General features: G+C 40.0%; 1 pseudogene; it reads left to right on the top strand.

Annotated features, from left to right (window-relative positions):
* The first annotated feature begins 20,213 nt into the window (after window positions 1-20,213).
* LOC102990435 (60S ribosomal protein L11-like) lies at window positions 20,214-20,725 on the top strand (annotated as a pseudogene).
* The last annotated feature ends 1,028 nt before the right edge of the window (window positions 20,726-21,753 follow it).

Genomic DNA, 21,753 nt, shown 5'->3' with positions numbered 1-21,753 from the left:
GCGCGTCCGGAGCCTGTGCTCCGCAACGGGAGAGGCCACAACAGTGAGAGGCCCGCGTACCACAAAAAAAAAAAAAAAAAAGTCCAAATCATGATCATGTCCCTCCAACTAAAACTCCTAGATCGGTTGTATACCCTTGTGGGTTGAGAGCCATTGGTTTTTCTAAAAAATAAATTTATTTATTTATGGCTGCTTTGGGTCTTGCTGCTCACGGGATGCGCCTGGATAGCCATTCTTAAATTGGTTTGTCTAGAGTCTAGACATATAGGTAGTTCTTAACCTTAAGAACAATTGAATAAAACCCCATCAGTCTCACTGCCAGCAGCGCGGCAGAAAGTGATACAAGGGTGGGGAACAAGGCTAGTGAGAAAACCCTTTCCTGTTCACTTAGCAGTATAATCTCAGTATCCCTGATCATTTAGAAACTCCGTTTACCCAATGAGATAATGTAGAAGTCAGCAAACTATGGCCCCAGAGCCAAATCCAGCCTGCTTTTGTGTGTGTGTGGTTTGTTGTTGTTAATTTTAATTTTTTACAAAAAAATTTTATTGAAATATAGTTGATTTACAATGTGTTAGTTTCAGGTGTACAGCAAAGTGATTAAGTTACACATGTAACTTAAATATATATATATATTCTTTTTTTACATTCTCTTCCATTGTAAGTTATTACAAGATATTGACTATAGATAGTTCCCTGTTTTGTTTTTGTATGGCCAGTGAGCTAAGAATGATTATTGCGTTAAAAATTTAAAAAATAATAAAAATAAAATAAAAATTTAAAAAAATTTTTAAATAAATATATATATATATATTTTTTGCAGTACGCGGGCCCCTCACTGCCGTGGCCTCTCCCATTGCGGAGCACAGGCTCCGGATACGCAGGCTCAGCGGCCATGGCTCACGGGCCCAGCCGCTCCGCGGCACGTGGGATCCTCCCGGACAGAGGCACGAACCCGTGTCCCCTGCATCGGCAGGCGGACTCTCAACCACTGCGCCACCAGGGAAGCCCTAAAAATATTTTTAAGAAAAACATTTTGTTATATATGAAATTCACATTTCTGTGATAATAAACTAAGTTTTACTGAAACAGTTGTTTACTGGAACACATTTATGGCTGCTTTTGCTCTGTAAGGGCAGAGTTGAGTTTTACTACAGAGGCCATGTGGCACACTAAGCTGGAGGATGTATTTACTATTGGATCCCTTATAGAAAGAGTTTACTGACCCCAGAGACAGTGCATGTAACACATCTACCACAGTGCACCAAGTACTCTATGTTAACTGTGGGCTCCATGATTACAGCTCTCACTGTGGATACATAGCAAATCCCCCAAATAATTCTATTTTCACTCTATGTTTTTATGTTGTGCTAGACTAATAAAGCTGATGAGTTGCAAAATGAATAAAATATAAAAACTATTACTTTGGTAATAGTTAAATATTGAAGAAATACTATTTTTGTTTATAATACACAATAATCCAGTTTTATCAATTTACCATTTAAACACATAGTAATTCATACATAGCAATTTAAATAGATTATATATATTGATATCTCTCATCAGTACTATCTCTAACATCTCCCATGGAAATAAGATACCATCTGGGTTGAAAAAGAGTGAAATATTTGTCCCACTAGTTCAGAGTGCATCAGAAAACAAAACAGTTCTGCAAAGTTAATAAGGACCACACCCCTAGCCTCCAAAAAGGCCTGAGATTCTGTGACTGTCCCCTCCCATGGAGAACACACTGGAGTGCTGGGGACTCTTCAGTCTGACAGCACAAAGAGACAGCTTGAGAAAATACTGAAAAGTCATGGTTAGATGTTTTTACTTAAAGTGTTTTGCTTCATTTGATAATTTGGAAAGATATTAGAAAACAGGTCAGCACAATGAATGTAGCCAACATTTTATAGTAACTTTAAATGGACTACAGTCTATAAAAAATTTTTGAATCACTATTTTGAACACCTGAAACTAATATATCGATAATACTGTAAATAAACTATACCTCACTTAAAAAAAAAGAAAACAGATCATTCGTAATTTCAGGTCAGCTTTTTCTCTTGATGTATCAGTGGACACATTGCTTCATAAACCACTTGAAATACACTTCAAATGAAATGAACTTCAGAGTACATTTGATGTCAGGATTAATCGCGTTAGTGCACATAAAAGGGCACACGTAAGCCTTTCATAAATTTTAATCAGCAAAAAATGTAATAGGGCAATAAAATTACTGGCCCTAATGCACTAAATTGCTAGAGGAAGGGACTTTTGAGAAAGGAAACCTATTCAGCAACCTAAGGGAACTGTGCATCCTCAGTAATAATGACATTGTTTCCTTTAGGCAAGACTTATGCCATGACAGCTTGTTTTCTTCCATTCTTCCATAATTAGAAAACTGGTGGAATATACCTTAAAAGAAAAATACTGACCCAGCAGAATCTCTTTTACAAAGTATAAAATATCTGAGAGCTTTTTTTGCATTAATATTTCACCTCTATAGCCTATATTTTCTCTAAAGTCTTGACTCAGCCTACATTATTGTTACTGATAGCTAGTCAGATCAAACAACAACTCAAGGTTATTGTCTGTATGTCAGTTCTCAAGGGCATAATATACCAAAACAATCAATGCTTGCAATTTTCCCACCTGAGCCAGCATATTCTGTATGTCAACCTAAAAATGAAAGATATTGAAGTAACATGTATGTAAACATCTACCCACAGCTGACGCTCAGTGGTTGACTCTGAATCCAGATCTATAGAAATAAGTGCCCTTTCAGAAATCCTTTGTAATCTCTGAGCATCAAGAATTTCCTGTGTACTCGGTGCAACCCTCGGTTTTGCCTCATTGGGTCGCTGATCTTCTACTATTGTAACACTGCACCAGAAAGCGTCTGATGCTGCATCCTCGCTCCTTCTTTTTACCAGCTGTCAGAATTCAGATCAGAGCAGTCATTACAAAATGTTACTGCTCTTCTCCTCTGTCTTAGCCTTTAACAAGTTTAGAGTTGAAAAAGAGAATTGCAACTGTTATTAATGCAAGTTAGGAAACACATTCAAGGGATTATCATCTGTTAAGAATAACACAAAAATTTATGTACATTTAGAATTTTTTCATGCTGCAAAATACATGACATTAGCAATTATGAAAAAGAACTTTTAATGTAAACATTTTTGTGTGGATATGTGTATATTTAAAGAGTCACCGTAAGTACCCTCCTCTTTTTATAGAAATTCCAAAAATAAAACACTCATGCAAACACTACTGAGATAAAGAATGAATATCTGGAGTCTAGAATTTTTTACCAATAGACATATGATCAGTCAGATTCATCTGTTTGCCATTAGAATAGTAAGAGATCTGCTAACCATTTCAAATAATATGACCTAGATATACAAAGAAGCAAATGAAATTATATTTGATCATAGCTGGTACCTTTATAACACAACAATTGGTTTGTTATAGTATTAACAATGTGATCCTGAGAAGACAAAGAAGTAAAGCAGATGAAGTGCTAGATGCTCTCTGGATTTTATGTCTTTACTATTTCATTATCACTTTTAAATCTCTTTGTTCATTTGATATAGCTCTTGTGAGATATCACAATGAGTAAACGATGTCAGCATTTAATCGACAGGTGCCATAAAGGGGTACTATGCTGCCTTGGGTTGCTTTGGGGCAACTCATGGGCATCCCACTGATCTAGGACAGTGCCAACACCATGTTATGGGACTGTTACACAGCCCAAGGAGCAACGGTGAATGGAGTCCAAAGTTCATGCTCCTGTATTGCTTCATTAGAACAATTGAAACCATTTTGGAATCAGAAGAATTTCATCTGCCATATGATAATAATGACTATAAATTACTGACCTCCTAATACATGCTATCATAGGAAACGTGCTTTATATATAATATTTTCCATGTAATCCACACAACATCCTCATGAGGGTTTTGCATAAGAGGCCCAGAGTGTCCGCAAGTTGCCCAATATCACCCAGCTATTGAAAGAGTCAGGATTTGAAACTACCAAGCATGCTGTTCCTACTTCCTAAGATACGTTTTTCTTTCTACTTGCTCTACACTTTCAGTAAAGTTTTATTACATATATATATATATTTTAATCAAAATGTACAAAAAGAAATGTCTCTCTCCTACCTGTGCCCTAGCTGCCAATTTTCCTCTTCAGAGATGTTCTATGCTTCTACAAGTAATTATGTAAATATATTCCCCCCCCATTTTTCTGATATAAATGGTAATTCACATTATGCTAGTGGGTTTTAAAAAGCATTCTCCTTGGAAACTAATTTTAAGATGTTTACTTTTTAACATTTTTATTTTTAAAAATTTAGTGGATAGTCTATACACTTGGCTAGAAACTGAAACAATACAGTAAGTCCCCTACATGTGAACCCTCAACTTGCGAACTTTAAAAGATTCAAACATGCATTCGCATGTCCAATCATGTCCAATAGTTCACGTGTCTGGCATACACTGTCATGTGCGTGCATCTTCTACAAGTGGTTGTGCTTTTGTGTACTTTACTATACAGTACTGTATAGTACTGTATAGTAAGCCCAGGGTGTCCAGAAGCAAGGGTGAAAGCAGCAGTGAAGTAGCTGGTACTGCTAAGAAGTGCCAGGAATTGGACACCCAGAGAAAGGACAAAGAGAGACAATAGGAAAAAGAAATAACTGAAGAACTGAAGGATTCATGATGCAGGAAATGGCAAGGGGATTTTCTTTATTTGAGGAGGCACTGTTAGTTTTTGAGGCAAGGGACCCGAACGTAGAATGGTACATGAAGGTTGCAACAGTCGTTCAGAATGCAATCCCGTGCTACCGTGTCATCTATGACGAGAAAAAAAGAGCTACTACCCAGACATCACTGGATCGTTTTTTCAAGAGGGATAGAATTGAATCCAGCAAGGAACCAGAACCTGTGCCATCAACGTCAGGCGTGACTGAAAGTACAGCTTGCCCTCCGTCTCCTATTGCTGACGATCCTTCAGCTCTACCATCGCCCACATCCCCTCCCCCCCTCCAGTCAGTAACTCTTCTTGCCTGCTCACTCGATGCCAGCCCCTGTATGCCAGCTGCTGTGCTGTACTACTGTACTTTTCAAGGTACTGTACTGTAAGATTAAAAATGCTTTCTTTGGGCTTCCCTGGTGGCGCAGTGGTTGAGTCCGCCTGCCGATGCAGGGGACGCGGGTTCGTGCCCCGGTCCGGGAAGATCCCACATGCCGCGGAGCGGCTGGGCCCGTGAGCCATGGCCACTGAGCCTGTGCGTCCGGAGCCTGTGCTCCGCAACGGGAGAGGCCACAGCAGTGAGAGGCCCGCGTACCGCAAAAAAAAAAAAAAAAAAAGCTTTCTTTATTTTTTGTGTTTGTTTTTTACATATTATTTGTGTGAAAAGTATTATAAACCTATTACAGTACAGTGCTATATAGCTGACTGTGTTAGTTGGGTACCTAGGTTAATTTTGTTGGACTTAACGAACAAATTGGACTTATGAACGTGCTCTCAGAACGGAACTCATTCGTATGTAGGCGTTACTGTACAAAAGAGTGAAAAGCAAGTCTCTCTTCCTCCAGTCCTTGAAATTCTTCAATTCTTCCCGCCAGACTGAACCACTTTCACCAGTTTTTTTATTTTATTAATTTTGGCTGCGTTGGATCTTCGTTGCTGCACACGGGTTTTCTCTAGTTGCGGCGAGCGGGGGCTGTTCTTCCTTGTGCTGCGCGGGCTTCTCATTGCGGTGGCTTCTCGTTGAGGAGCACAGGCTCTAGGAGCACAGGCTTCAGTAGTTATGGCATGAGGGCTCAGTAGTTGTGTCTTGCGGGCTCTAGAGCACAGGCTCAGTAGTTGTGGTGCACGGGCTTAGTTGCTCCGCGGCATGTGGGATCTTCCTGGACCAGGGCTCGAACCTATGTCACCTGCGTTGGCAGGCGGATTCTTAACCACTGCGCCACCAGGGAAGCCCACCAGTTCCTTTTGTAAGCTTCTAGAGATAATCTTTTCAAATAAAAGCATATATTTGTATCCCTTCCCCCACTATATTTTGTTTATTTAGGTAAGCAGTAGCATATTGAACATATTGTCTTGCACCTGACTTCTTTCACTAAACCATAGTATCTTGAAGATCATTCCGTGTTATTTTGTATAATTCTATCTTTTAAATTTAAACATCAGACAGAATTCCATTACATGTGTACACCATAATTTATTTCACCAGTTCTCTATATATGGACATTTACATTATTTCTAATCTTTTGCTAGTGTGAAGAATACTGCAATGACTATCCTCTTCTGTGTGCATATGTGAGAGAGCTTTTATGCAGGATGAATTCTCAGAAGTGGACTTGTTGAGTCACAGGATATATGCATTTATTTCAATGGTCATTGCCAAATTACAGAGGTTGTACAATTTACATTCCCTCACTAACATGTTCGGAAGTACACTTTTTCATCCAAACCTCACCAACACAGAACTTTATCAAACTTCTGTCAAGATGGAGTTTTTATAAAAGGTGTTTCATTCATTCACTAGCTGTTTAGGTAGAGCTCCTGATTTTACTGATTGAATCTACTGATTCATGGTATACCAGACCCAGGAATACATTCAGGGGACTCCAGACTGTGGATGACAAAAGAAAGGTGAACCTTTGATCAGCTAATTTATTGGATACCTACTCTAAGCCAGGCACCGGGAATACAGGGAGAAGTGAGCCTGGGTTCTACTCAGGGACTATAACTGTTCCCACTTTTGGTGAAAATGGCTGCAAACACATTGCAGTTGCTACTTGGAGAATGGATCCCCAAAGTTCATTTAGGCTTACACCTCCAAAGCTTGAGAAGTGGTGGGTGGTGGTTGTGCAATTTTTTCATTTGAAGTCTTTTATCTTCACTCTGGCATATAAATAAGACAGTTGCAAACAAAAGAGAAGGCATTTGGCACACCTAATAGGTGGTACTCACATTTTAATTGCAGGGTGCTCTGTATCTCCAGCCAGGGAACAGTCTATAAGGTTTGCTTTATTTTGTTAGTAGGTGGGGAGAGGGTATTTCTTTTGTTCTTTTTTTGGGTGGTAGGAGAAGGATATCAAAGTTTTTCTTTTTAATATGAGAAACAGGAATTATTAATTATAAAATCATCAGCATTTGCAGATGATTCTAATAAATGCCATCTTCCAGCTCTAAACTGACTACACAAAAGGCTTTATTTTGTAGAAAATTATTTTAATCATTAGTTATGTAAAATAATAAGCAAAATGTTTAGTTTTTAACAGATATCTGGTCAAAATGGATATCCTTCCCTGTTAGGGTATACTTGAGAATGCAACAGTTATAAATGCACCATATATTTATAATCTTTTTTTAAATTGAAGTATAGTTGATTTACAATGTTGTGTTAGTTTCAGGTGTACAGCAAAGTGATTCATATATACATCTATCCATTCTTTTTCAGATTCTTTTTCTATATAAGTTATTACAAAATACCAGGTATAGTTCCCTGTGCTATACAGTAGTTCCTTGTTGGTTATCTGTTTTATATATAGTAGCGTGTATATATTAATCCCAACCTCCTAATTATTCCCCCTCCCCCGCCCTTTCCCCTTTGGTAACCATAAGTTTGTTTTCTATGTCTATGGGTCTATTTGTATGTTTTTTTTTTTTTAGATTCCACATATAAACGATATCATATGATATTTGTCTTTCTCTGACTGGCTTACTTCACTTAGTATGATAATTTCTAGGTCCATCCATGTTGCTGCAAATGAGGAAAGCCTATATTTAAACTTACCATTATGTTTGTTGATTTCTGATAAAAAAAAAATCAAAAAGTGCCCATAATCCAGATGGAAACACCCAATCGTTGAAGAATTTGAACATAAAATTTGGTCATAATTAGCCTATTATGCATAATCAATGCTATAAAAAATCCTATGATTTTTTAGTCCAGCCTTTCTTTCCCACCCCTCCTGTTACCTCATATAGCTTCTATAGAATCACATTACACTCCTCTTGAGAGTAGTGAGATTACTCACCTTGGTTACCAACTGTCAGACTTTGATAAACTTACACAGGGATTAAAAAGCTGCTGATTTTACTGTTTGTAGCATCAGTGCTGCACCAAATCCAGGAGTATTTTGGGGGGACTCTAGACTCTGGGCAACAAAAGCAAGCAGAATAACTTACAAGCCGAACCTTTGATTATTTCATGTTGTTCTGTCAGCTGTTAGAAGGATCCATGTCATTCCCACTGTGCCAGCTGGGCTATAGTAAGAAACAGAGACAGCAGTGCTCCCAGAACGTTTTTGGTGTCTATCCCCTGGGACATGTGAACAAGGAGATTCTGAAGGATTCAACACGATATCCCTTCTGGAAGGTTCTTGAGTAACACTTGACAGTAACAGTTTTAATTGTAATTGCTAGTTTGAAGCCTTATTTTAAAAACTTTACCTAAACTTGCTCTACTTCACATAGCTATCACTATGATCATAATCACAACTATTAACTAATATTTATTGAGCTGTGTTTATTGTAAACTGCTGACCTTGAAGCTACAATAAGAATAAGGCAAAGAAAACCAGGAAAACAAATATATAGTGCAGATAAGTATTGAAAGGGAAAACAGAGAAACAAAAATAGTTGTACGTTACTAGCAGAGTTATGTGTACGTTTTTAAATGTTTTGTTTTGTGTCATAAATTTGTTTTAAACATTATTGGCTTTAACAACACATTTAAAATTTTACACTAGGAAAGTAGTTTTACAATCCTAAATTGGGGTTTTAATTTCCAGGGTAACATTTTGGTATGTATTATTTCAGGGTTTTTTCCTTTGCTTATACTATCTCTTTATCTCTATAAAGATATAGATATAATTTATAAATAATTACAATATTTTAATATATAATTATATATAGTTACACATAATTTTATTTATATAATTTGACATATATAATATTTAATAAAGTAACAACATACTATGTAAGTTCACATTCTGTTCTGAAACATGCTTTTTTCACCTTATATATTTGGACAGGTTTCCACAATATTATATATAGATTTACATAATTTTAAAAAATGATTGTTTTTGACTTCCCTGGTGGTGCAGTGGTTAAGAATCCGCCTGCCAATGCAGGGGACACAAGTTCGAGCCCTGATCTGGGAAGATCCTGCATGCCCTGGAGCAACTAAGCCCGTGCACCACAACAACTGAGCCCACGTGCGCCTGGAGCCCGTGCTCTGCAACAAGGGAAGCCGCCGCAGTGAGAAGCCCGCATACCGCAGGAGTAGCCCCCACTCGCCGCAACTAGAGAGAGCCCGCGTGCAGCAATGAAGACCCAACACAGCCAAAAATAAATTAATTACTTAATTAAAAAAAAATTTCACCGTAGGGATAGTTTGTTATTTATTTAAGCAACTGCCTATTGATCGACATTTCAATTATTTCTAATGTTCTGCTGTTATAAATATTCATATAGATCAAATGATAGTTTTATCTCCTGTTAGAGATAACTTGGATGTCTGTGTCATTGCATATTTGTGAATACTGATTGATGTATACAAGTTTAAAATTTTTTTCCGTTGACATTCATATTAATACATCAATCATTTTCTTTATAATTTTTGTACTTATTATCATGCATAGAAAGGTGGATAAGGACTTCCCTGGCAGTCCAGTGGTTAAGAAGCTGCACTTCCAATGCAGGGGGCATGGGTTCGATCCCTGGTTGGGGATCTAAGATCCCGTATGCTGCATGGTGTGGCCAAAAATAAACAAATAAATAAATAAATAAATAAAAAGATTTATTTTTTAAAAAAAGTGTATAGCTACCAGGAACTGGGGTATTTTGTTGTCGTTTTGTTTTTCAGAAAATCTAGCCCTCTGCTGAATTCTCCAATATGTACTTGGATGGCCCTGCTCATCATTTTTTCATTTATATCAGGAAAACTGCTCAAAACCAAAGCAGGAAGGGGTAGCTGCTGCCCAGGACTCAGCCACCCTGCCCTGACTGTGCTCCGGCTGCTGGCAGCTGAGTTGATCTTCCGAGGCTCTGGCTGGACTCTATCTCCTGGCTAAATTCAAATTCTGACTGGCACACTGAGGCACACTGCTTGGGGTCTTGCCTGGCCTGGCTCTCCCCACTCCGGCTTCCCTTGATTCTGCCTGAGCCCCTTGCTAGCCAGGCACAGCTGAACTCCCAGGGTGCCAACTTCACTAGTCTTCCTGAACACTACACTTGCTCATGCCTTCCAAACTAGTCTCACACCCTTGGCTGCAACTTTTTAACTCTTGACCTGCCTTGTTTGTTGTGTGGTCCCCAGCTCTGAAAGGCTAACAGAACAAATGCCAAATGAAACTTCTCTTCAAATAGTTCACAGTGTATGGAGTTTGCAATGATGCATATTTGTTACTCAAGGAAAAAAAATCCATTAAGTAAGAAAAATCCAATTAGCCCGCTGAAGACAATGCCTCACACACACTTTCAGATATCTAAATTAAATCACAGCATACTCCTAATACCATCCACAAAGAGATCTGGGGCGGGAGGGGAGATGCCAAGGGAGAGAGGTGAGGAGGATGTATTTAAATGAAGGAAGTTAACTCTTACTATTAGCTATATTCTAATGAAAATAAACTGATTCAGAAGACCTAGAAGATGACACTACACCATAATAATTTATTAAACTGTGGAATTTTCAGTAAACTTTAAAAAATACTCTTTCTTGAAGTTTATGAGAATTTATTGTCACAAGTTGTTTTCTTGCTCTAAGAATTCATTTTCTCATAAACTGTACAGAATATTTTGTAAAAAATAAACCCATGGAATAGTATTTCTAAAATGCAGTAATTATTTTATCCTCTCTTTTGTCATTTATAACTCTTTCTTTGAATCTTTCGAAGAATTTCCAATATTCTTTGTAGACTGACAAAAATAACTTCAAATCACCCTGGAATCTGTGTATAAGCATAGGATCATGGCATTTCTTTCTGAGAGAATTTGCCTATTACTTCTATTAAATTTTAAAGATGAGGAATAGCAAGTGATAATCCCTCATTTTTTTGCCACCTAACTCCAGCCCTTGTTTTCTTGCCTTTTCCTGACATTGGAATGTCAGAGCCTGGATTTCCCTTAATCATGTCTTTAGATTAGTTTTCTATTACTGCTGTAACAAGGTATCACAAAATTAATGGTGTAAAACAACACAAACTTATTCTCCTACACGTCTAAAGGTCGGAGGTCCAAAACTCAATCTTAGGGAGAATTAATCAAGGTATTCACGGGGCTGTGTTTCTTCTGGAGGCTCAAGGGGAGAACACGTGCCTTGTCCTTCTCAGCTTTAGAGGTTTCCTGCAACCCTTGGCTCGTGGTCCCACATCAGTCTGTCTTTTGCTTCTGTCAACACATCCCCTTCTCTGAGTTTGACCCTCCTACCTCTGTTTTATAAGGACTCATTTTTTTTTTCTTTTTGTGGCTCTTATTTATTACAGTGAAAATAGGGGTGGTTTTTTTGCACATTTCAAGTTGCTTCTCTGATATTTCTTTTTTTTTTTTTTTAGTGTTTGGTATTATCCTTATCTTTTTTTTTAACATCTTTATTGGAGTATAATTGCTTTACAATGGTGTGTTAGTTTCTGCTTTACAACAGAGTCAGTTATACATATGTTCCCATATTTCTTCCTATAAGGACTCTTGTGATTATGTTGTGCTCACCCAGATAACCCAGGATAATCTCCCAGTATCGAGGTCCTGACCTTAATCACATCTGCAAAGTCTCTTTTGCATGCACATGGTCCAGGGATTAGAACGTGGACATTTTTGGGGGGACCATTATTCCGTCCTAATCCAGTCACATACTTGAATCTACTTTATAATTTTGCCTGGATAACTCACTAATGGGAAAACACCATTAATATTTTTTGCTTTTAAAACTAAAGTATAAAGGCAATAGCTATGTCCATGAAGAGAGCAGAAGAAGATATTAGGGCAAATACAATTCTGTAATGATCTATTTCTGTAACTACACAGCCACATGTTCTCTCTGCCAGTTCCCTCCTTTCATACCTTGGCTCCATCCATTCTCATATCTCCCATGCCTGGTCTTTAACTAGGATCTTCTTTTGGGCATTAGGAACTCCCCATTCTAAGATCAAGAAGCTCCCCTACATCTTGAACACAGTTTCTCTTAAATATAATTCATGACTAACTACAATTAAAGTTTGGTTTTCCACCAATACCACTGTCTTCTCTAATGTAGGCCACTTCCCATTGTGTTTCCCCAGTGGTCACAGGGTAAGGAGGCATTGGTATATTTTACTTAATTGCTACTTCCCTACTTTTTCTCCACCACTGCTCTCAATACCATATGTGTTTTGGAAGGAAGCCCAAGCCATTCACTTACATGACCCTTCCCCTACCTTCTCTAATTATCTATGGAAATTCAGGATACTCTCCACTTTCCTTGATCATTTCAGGATTTCAATCCTTCTCTCTACCCTATCTATTGCCATCAACCTCAACAGCTGCATACAAACTTTCCAACATTCTGACCTCACAATTCTTACTAGGATCAACATAATTCCTTAATCTTCACATGCCTCCTCTCCTTGCCAGCTGGGTCCAGTAACGCTCACTCATTGATTCTGCCCTGACCTTCCATGGTCAAAGGCTTTGGGAAGCTCTGCATCGCCATTTGGAAAGCTCAAAAGCAAATAGACCTCTTGCAGTTGAACTCTGACTTTATTTTTCATTTCTAGAAACTGGGCTTCGACTTGATGTCAATAAGTTACCAAGGAATAAAATTGGTTTTCATCTTGCTCCCTTTTGTTTAAGGCCTGTGACAGTCTCTTCTCCCCATAGGCCTCCAGGGGTCCTGACCTCTCTCCTCCCCCCAGTTCAAGGCTGGGGCTTTATCTGTGGCAAACTTTCCTGGCACTTGAAACCTGCCTCTCTGTGTCATCTCAACTCTGAACATTACCTGTGTCTAGAATCCAGCGGCCACATCCATCCTGAGGCTGAGCCTTCACTTGGACCCTGACTTTGATAGGTTCACATATTTCCTGACTACTGTGTTCTGCCTGCTTGGCTGGACATTCTTCCAGTACCAACAGCTGGGTCTTTATCCTCGGCACCTGTTTACCCAAGTAGACTGGTCCAGCTTCAATTCAGTCTACCCCACCAAGCTGCAATGAACTTTTCTGTGACCAGCTATGCAATGAGATATAATAGCCCCCATGCTTTCTACCACTCTCTCACTGCTATCCAACTGGGTTTTCCTTCTCACTTCGTTCTCCAGTAGCTCATCCCACAGGCTCTCTGCTTTTTTCTTGCATTATTTCCTTCCCTCACCACTCCAGGGCATTCCAAACATTTTAGATCCTCTCATGTCTTGGTTTCTCTGCCACCTTCTCTCTGCCAATATTCCAAACTTGGTTAGTCCCTGGGGTCATCATTAGGACCATCTACAAAACTTCCAGTTCTCTTCCCTCTAGGTAACTGGTAGGTTCTTACTTCTCCAACACCTCTGCTCTGGCCAATGAAATGTAATCGTGAAAAGTCTCATTTCCAGGCAGAAGCTTTAAGAGAGAACGCTTCCTTTACCACATTCTCTTTCCCTTCGCCTCCATGATCTATAGCACACTCTGAGTGAGGAGAGTGGCCCCAGTCGACTGACAATGGACATGTAGCAACAGAAGAAATAAATCTTTGTTGTTTTAAGCAATTTGAGATTAGGGGGTTGTTATTGTACATAACCTAACCTATCCTGACAGATACTGATCCTCTCATCTGTTTTCTCCTCTCATATTCCTGGTCTGTAGTGGACCTGGTTGTTTCACCTGACAGCATTCCTTTGAAAACCACCCCTTCCTCAATTTGGGTTCATGTAATTCATGACTTCAGGGGTGAGTGTATGACTCAGACCCAGGCAGTCAAACTATCCCATCCCTTAGGCCCCAGTGATTAGTCCAGTGGTGGTCACATTACCCAAGTTGGGCCAACTGTAGTCTATGTTTGGCTGGAAAATTGGGAGAGAAATGCTCTTTTTGCGGGGGCTTGCTAAAGCAGATAGACTCTATTCTGGAGCTGGCAGTGGCTACTTAGGAAAGCAGAGCTAAACAATGGAGAAAAACATAGTTTTGATGACATTTTTTGAGGCTCTGGATTTAGCCATGTCATAAATCATTATGCTCTTTAGCTATTCCTGTTATGTAAGGCAATAAATTTCCTTTTTTTCTTTAATCTATTTTGAATTGAGATTTCTGTCACTTGCAACTGAAAAAGTGCTGATTAAAACAGCTGCAAAGCATTAAGGGAAACATCAGGAAACCATACAATTTTCCTTTATACTTTTACCCTATAGAATATCAACTGAATTCTCACTGGGATCAGCAATCCTTTTGCTCAGCTTTATTTACTTCCTAGTGTACTCCTCATGGTGCATATTCCAAACGTTCTCTATTCTCCTTAATTCCTTTCCCACTCCCTAAGACGAGCTAGCCTTTTCACTTCTCTGAAATGAAATTCATCTCTCTTGAGTGTCCTCCACTTTAACCCAATTCCTATGGGGTTTTTTTGTTTTGTTTTGTTTTTTTGCGGTATGTGGGCCTCTCACTGTTGTGGCCTCTCCCGTTGCGGAGCACAGGCTCCAGACGCGCAGGCTCAGCGGCCATGGCTCACGGGCCCAGCCGCTCTGCGGCACGTGGGATCTTCCCGCACTGGGGCACGAACCCGTGTCACCTGCATCAGCAGGCGGACTCTCAACCACTGTGCCACCAGGGAAGAAGCCCCCCTATGTATTTTCATCTATCTGTCTCTTTCCAAACTTAACTGTATCACTTGTTCCTCTGCTGGTGGCTTTTGTGTCCTGGTTTTCCTCTTATATCTCTGATCACTCCTGTGTCTCTAGTTCTTTCCATTGCAGCCTGGGAACAACTGTTCACAGCCTCTACCTGTCTTTTCTTCCACTGCAGATTCCTGGTATCTATTCCTTTGGCTTTATCTGTCACCCACAGGCAAATAGCTCTCAAGTCTATGCATTCCAGTCTTGGCCTGCTAGACTTTTGCATTCACATGCTCCAGTTGGAAATGCACCTCAAACTCAACATGTCCAAAAGTGAAATTATTCTACTCAATTCAAACTCTGAGTTATTCTGGGCAATCTCAGCTTCTCTCCTCTGTACCCTCAGAGCCAATTAGTTACTATGTCTTATCAATACCACCCTATGATACCTCTCCAAACTATACCCTCCTTACTACAAACACAGCTACTAGTTCTGGCTTTTATTATCTGCTTTGCAGACTCATGCAATCATTGCCACAGTTTCCCTAGGATGATCAAACTCCAGAAGGCCAAAAACAAAATGAAGTAAAGATACAAAATGAAGTAAGTTTTCGGTTGCTACCTCTTGTCCAGGCACATACATCAGCTCAGGACTCTCTGTTGAAAGTTTGCTAGAGACCTGTTATTTTCACAAGCCAGATCTCAATATTTCATATCCACAGTGATATCCTCAGCACACTTGGGAATAGTACATCTTATGCTCAGGGGTCATTGCTACAAAATTCTTTTGTAGTCCTCATGGCCCCACTGAAAATTTCAAACATGCTATTGCAAAAGTTTCCCAAACCCATGCAATATCATTGTTTTGTTAGAGAGTGTTCGCCCGGCCTTGTCCCAGACTCTTTGACCTTTTTGTTCCACTACTATGCTGAACAGCCTTTTAGAACAGGGCCTTACAATACACTGTTTTATAAAAGTCTCAACTCTAGGTGTATAAACCTGTAAGAATCGCTCTGACAGCGATAACCTACCCAGCCTCCTGCCTCTCCCCTTTTTAGCTCATTCTCTTCAGAAAATGGTTCCAGTTCCTTTCTTGAAGCACAGCATGGATCACTCTTTAAAAAATTCACTTGCTCACACTAACTACAGAATCCAACCCCAACTCCTTTGTCTGGTGTCCTAGTCCATTTGGGCTGTTATAACAAAATATCGTCAACTGAGTAGCTTATACAGTCGACCCTTGAGCAATGCAGGGATTAGGGGCACCCACCCTCTGTGCATTTGAAAATCCGAGTATAATTCATAGTTGGTCCTCCCTATACACAGTTCATCTGTATATGTGGTTCTGCACCTGGGATTCAACCAACCGGGGATGGTGTAACACTGCAGTATTTACTATTGAAAAAAATACACATGTAGGTGGATCCATGCAGTTCAAACCCGTATTGTTCAAGGGTCAACTGTAAACAACAGAAATGTATTTCTCATAGTTTTGGAGGCAGAGAAATCTAAGATCAAGGTGTCAGCCTCTCTCCTTGGTTTGTAGATGACTACCTTCTACCTCTGTCTTCACATGGTCCTTCCTCTGTGTGCACCCATGTCTGTGTCCAAATTTTCTCTTCTTATAAGGACATCAATCATATTGGATTAGGACCAATGAGTCTTAAAGACCTCATTTTAACTTAATTACCCCCTTAATGAGCACTTGTCAATATTCTCATTTTTGAAAAGCAGATTTGACTTAAATATGCAGAGATAGGGGATGCTGTAAGGACACAGTATTAGGAACAAAGTCCAGAAACCTGGCAAGGAAACCTCAGGGAATGACAAGTGGACAGTTTGGCTGGCTAGAGAATCAGGTGTGGGAAATGAGGATGGATAGGTGGTGTCATGGGCTGAATTGGGTCCCCCAAAATTTGTATGTTGAAGTCCTAATCCCCAGGATCTCAGAATGTAACTGTATCTGGAGATACATTCTTTAAAGAGGTAATTAAGTTAAAATGAGGTCTTTAAGGGGCACCTTAATCCTAATTCTAACTATCTTTTATAAACTCTGTGCAAACACTGAATTAGCCAATGTACTGAACCATTTCTTCTAAGGGAAGTACAGGATTAGGTTCCTGCAAGCCTCTGATCACAACATTTTCGCCAATGAACCAGTGAACACATAACTTTGTTTTATGTGTGTTTCTGTTTAAAGACACCTTATTTAATATACATTGTTGATTCATTAACATTAAACTAACAGCCAACCGCACCATAACTCATGCCTGAACAAAGCCTATCTAACATCTGTATTTTTTCTGTAAGGCACATCACAGCCTTCTTGTGCTTAGGAACACTGGGACAGCACTTCAGCACTATGGTTGGGAGTCATTTTAAATAGCAAAACCACCAAGAAAAAGCACATAGATGCAAAAACATGGCACTAAATAAACCATAAAAAGGTTACTGGTTTACAGTATGAACTCAGCTGGGAACGCACGTCTTGAGCAACTCAGATTTTTTGTTGCACTGCACATGTTTGTGAATGACTGCACAAGTGCTGCAAGTATTGATTTTGGAGTTAGAGATAAATTCTAACAAGTAGATGAATTCGCAAACACAGAATCTGTAAGTAATGAGGATCAACTGTACGATTAATCCCATTTTACAGATAAGGAAACTAAGACTCAAAGCAGTTAAGATCTTTCACAAGGTTACTGCTTGTGAAGTCGGCAGAGCCAGGATTCAAACTCCACTTTGTAAAAGAGGGAGATTTTTTTTTTTCACCTGTACTGAGTCAGAGTTGAGGAAATCAGTCAAGAACACTAATACAGAGGCTGCAAATAGTGAACAGCCTTTGCAAAAAACTTGCCAATTACATGAAGCATGATTTCTGGGAATGACACCAAGATATTAGTGAATAGCAGTCTCACACTTTAAACAAAGAGAATTGTTCTTAGAAGTACAGTAGTAATATATTTATCTGAGGGCCCTAGAGCCCAAGTGACCAAAATCCACAGCCTTTGTTTCTGCAGAGTTCATGTTGTCATCTTCTCAATACAATTCTGTTTGGGGGAAAAAAAAAAAAGTGCATTCACACCCAGGCATTACATAGTATACAAAAGCATAATCAGGGACATATTATAATATGGCAATTCAAGGAATTAGTTGTGAAGTCTGTAAAGGGGCCTTCATGCACCAAAAGCATAGTATATCACGATAAGCCATGTTTTAAAAAAGCATTAATTCATCCAAAACAATGTACTGAGCTGCCACTGTGTACTGGGTGTTATGTTCAGTACTCAACATCAGAGTGAATATGAAATAGTTCCTGCCCTGACCATAGTCACAGAATAGTGCCTGAGGCAGGTGTAATTGGGTGTGCCTGTGTGTGCGTTCCTTGGCGGTTTCACTCTGTTTCCCTCCCTCCCATACTTAATGCAACTGTACGTTTGCACAGCTGCTGAGAGCCTCCGAGGAGGACTCAAACCTTAGGATTGAGATACGTAAAACATATCAGTTGACTCGGGAATGTCGGAAGCCAAATTACAAAGCAATTTCAAGACCCATGAGAGAGAATTCACCTGAGGCAAGAAGGAGTCAGGAGTGATAAGGAGGGCAGAGAGAGGTTCCCGGAGTCCCAGAGCAGTGGTGGCTTGGGGCACTGTAGGAGAGCTTTATCTTGCACCTGTCTTCACTGAGCCACCACCCGGACACCACCACGTGTTCCTGTTTTTCTTCCCATCCCTCTGACTTGCGCTTTGTGGAACCCACTTCCTCTTTCCAGCTTCTAAATAAGACTGTCCTAGGAGTCCATCCGCAAATCTCTTTTCTCTTGTATCTCTTCTCACTCCCTAAGTGATCTTATCCAATCTCAGGTTTTTAAAATTCAGTCAAGGACCCAACAAGAAACATATGGCACAGTCAAATTACAGTAATTCAAGCAGGGCTCACTAAAGGGACTATCTGTAAAAGTGTAAGGACAGCAGTACTCTCAGGCTAGTAAGGGGAGGAGCTGTTTCCACCCAAGGACCAGAAGGGGTGAAGAGACAGAGCAGTTACTGCATCTGGAGAGACAGCTGTGTGGAAGCCTGCCTGACAGGAGCTGTAAATTTTCACAGAGAGGCTCAGGCAGCTGAGGAGAACTGCAGGGAGGGAGTTGGAGAATAAGCCATCCCACCTTGCTCTCCTCTCTTCTGATCTGCTGCCAGCGGGCTGAATCTGCTGGAAACCAGAAGATTGGAGTCCACTGACTTAATCCCTATGGATTAGTCTATATGGAGGCAGGGAGCAGGGTGGAGAGGCATGGAGAGAGAATCTAGAAGGCCTGCAGAGATATCCAGCATGCTTTCATAAGTGGAAGAGTCACATGTATAGCTCCAATGCTAACTTTTCAAGTTGAATCACAATGGCCTGCTCAAACATCTCCACCCGAGTTGTCACTTGAGTGTCCCGTGCCCAGGTCTGGTCCTTGCCTATCCTGTTCCTTCCCCACTCCCCCACCAGTTTTACCACCATTCACTTGACTGCTTAGACCCAAACCTAGCTTTCATCCCTGAATCATTTATTTCTCTTACATCCAATCCATGAGCAAGTATGTCAGTTCCACTTTTTTTTTTTCAACAGAGACATCAATGGTTTAATGGATAGGGTTCAGCTCCACTTTTAACTAGTGTCCAGGGATTCCCTGGCAGTCCAGTGGTTAGGACTGGGAGCTCTCACTGCCAAGGGCCCAGGTTCAATCCCTGGTCGGGGAACTAAGATCCCACATCCCACAAGACATTTGGTGCAGCCAAAAAAAAAAAAAAAACTAGTGTCCAGAATCTGGATACTTTTCATCACCTCCACAACTTCCACCCTAATCCATACCCACATATCTCTTGCTTGTATGACTGCAATAGACTACCACCTGGTGTCCCCACCCCTGCTCTTGTTCCCGCTATGGTTGATTCTACTTTGGGCCACGTTAGGTCTACACAGCAGCCAGAGTGATCTTTCTCTAGTCACTCTCTAACTCCTTAACCTGTCTAAATTTTCTCCTCAACCATGTCTACTTAAATGCCTGTCATATGTTTATTCATTTATTTGTTTATTGTCATTTTCTCCATTAAAGTGTAGGCATTATGAAGGCAGGGATCTTCTTGTCTACTGAGTAGTCCCCTCAGTTGAATAGACTTTCTTGAATGAAAAAATAAATAATACCTCTGCAAAAGACACTGTTAAGAGAATGAGAAACCAAGCCACAGACAGGAAGACAATGTTTGCAAAAGACATCTCTGATAAAAGGCTGTTTTCCAAAATATACAAAGAACCTTTAGAATTCAACAATAAAAAAAAAAACTTGATTAAGGAACAGGCAAAAGTCCTGAACAGACACATCACCAAAGAAGATACACAGATACTTTTCCCATTCTCCACCAAGGCTCAGGATCAGAGTGAAAAGGAGAGCCGATGCGGGAACTTCGCATCTGTAAGCTCTGCCTCAACAACTGTGTGGGGCAGAGTGGAGACTGACTGAGCCGGGCAGCCTCAGGGCTGGAGCAGCTCACCGGCCAGACCTCTGTGTTCTCCAAAGCTAGATACACCATCAGGTCCTTTGGCATCAAGAGAAATGAAAAGATTGCCATCCATTGTGAGGCCAAGGCAGAAGAAATCCTGGAGAGAAGTCTAAAGGCATGAAGTATGAGTTAAGAAAAAAAGAATTGCTCAGATACTGGAAACTTTGGTTTTGGGATCCAGGAACACATCGATCTGGGGATCAAATGTGACCCAAGCACTGGTATCTATGGTCTGGACTTCTGTGTGGTGTTGGGTAGGCCAGGTTTCAGCATCACAGAAGTGAAGAACAGGTTGCATTGGGGCCAAACACAGAATCAGCAAATAGGAGGCGATGCGCTGGTTCCAGCAGAATATGATGGGGTCATCCTTCCTGGCAAATAAATTCCCGTTTCTATCCAAAGGCCAATAAAGTACACCTGAAACTAATTTAATATAAAATGTCAAATATATATCAGTGAAAAAAATTTAATTAAAACAGAAGCCAATAAAAAGTTTTCAGTAAAAAAGAAGGGATATGCAGATGGCAAATAAGCATAGGAAAAGATGGATGGTCAACATCACAGATCGTTAGGGAACTGGACATTAAAATGAGATATCACTACACATCCATTAGAATGGACAAAATCCAAAACATTGACAACGCCAAGTACTAGAAGGGATGTGGAGTAACAGGCACTCTCATTCATTGCTGGTGGGAATGCAAAATGGTACAGCCAACTTCCAGAGATGGTTTGGCAGTTTCTTGTAAAATTAAACATAGTCTTACTATATGATGCAGCAATTGTGCTCCTTAGTATTTACCCAAATGAGTTGAAATTTATGTCCACGCAAAACTTGCACACAGGTGTTCATTGCAGCTTTATTCATAATTGCCAAAACTTGGACGCAACTAAGATGTCCTTCATTAGGAAAATGGGTAAATACAGTGTGGCACATCTGGACAATGGAATATTCTTCAGCACTAAAAAAAAAAAAAAAAAAAAAAGAGCTATAAGCCATGAAAAGATGTAGAAGAACCTTAAACGCATATCACTAAGTGAAAGAACCCCATCTGAAGTGACAATATCCTATATGATTGCAACTATATTACATTTTGGAAAAGGCTGAACTATGGAGATAATGAAAGGATAGGTGGTTGCCAGGGAAGTGTGGAGAGGGAGAGATGAATAGATAGAACATGGAGGATTTTTAGGGCAGTGAAACCGTTCTGTATTACACTATAATGGTGGATACATGCCATTACACATTTGTCATGGAATATAAAATACCAAGAGTGAACCCTAATATAAGCTATGGCCTTCGGTGACAAGTAGGTTCATTGATGATAACAAATTTATCACTCTTGTTCATGATGTTGATAATGGGGGAAACCATGCATGTTGTGGGGGGAAGGGGGGTATATGGGAACT

The sequence above is a fragment of the Physeter macrocephalus genome, chromosome 1 (genome assembly GCF_002837175.3).
Source record: "Physeter macrocephalus isolate SW-GA chromosome 1, ASM283717v5, whole genome shotgun sequence".
In the NCBI taxonomy this organism is placed as follows: Eukaryota; Metazoa; Chordata; class Mammalia; order Artiodactyla; family Physeteridae; genus Physeter; species Physeter macrocephalus.
The sequence above is the reverse complement of the archived record's forward strand: the minus strand, read 5'-3'. Positions and strand labels throughout refer to the sequence as shown.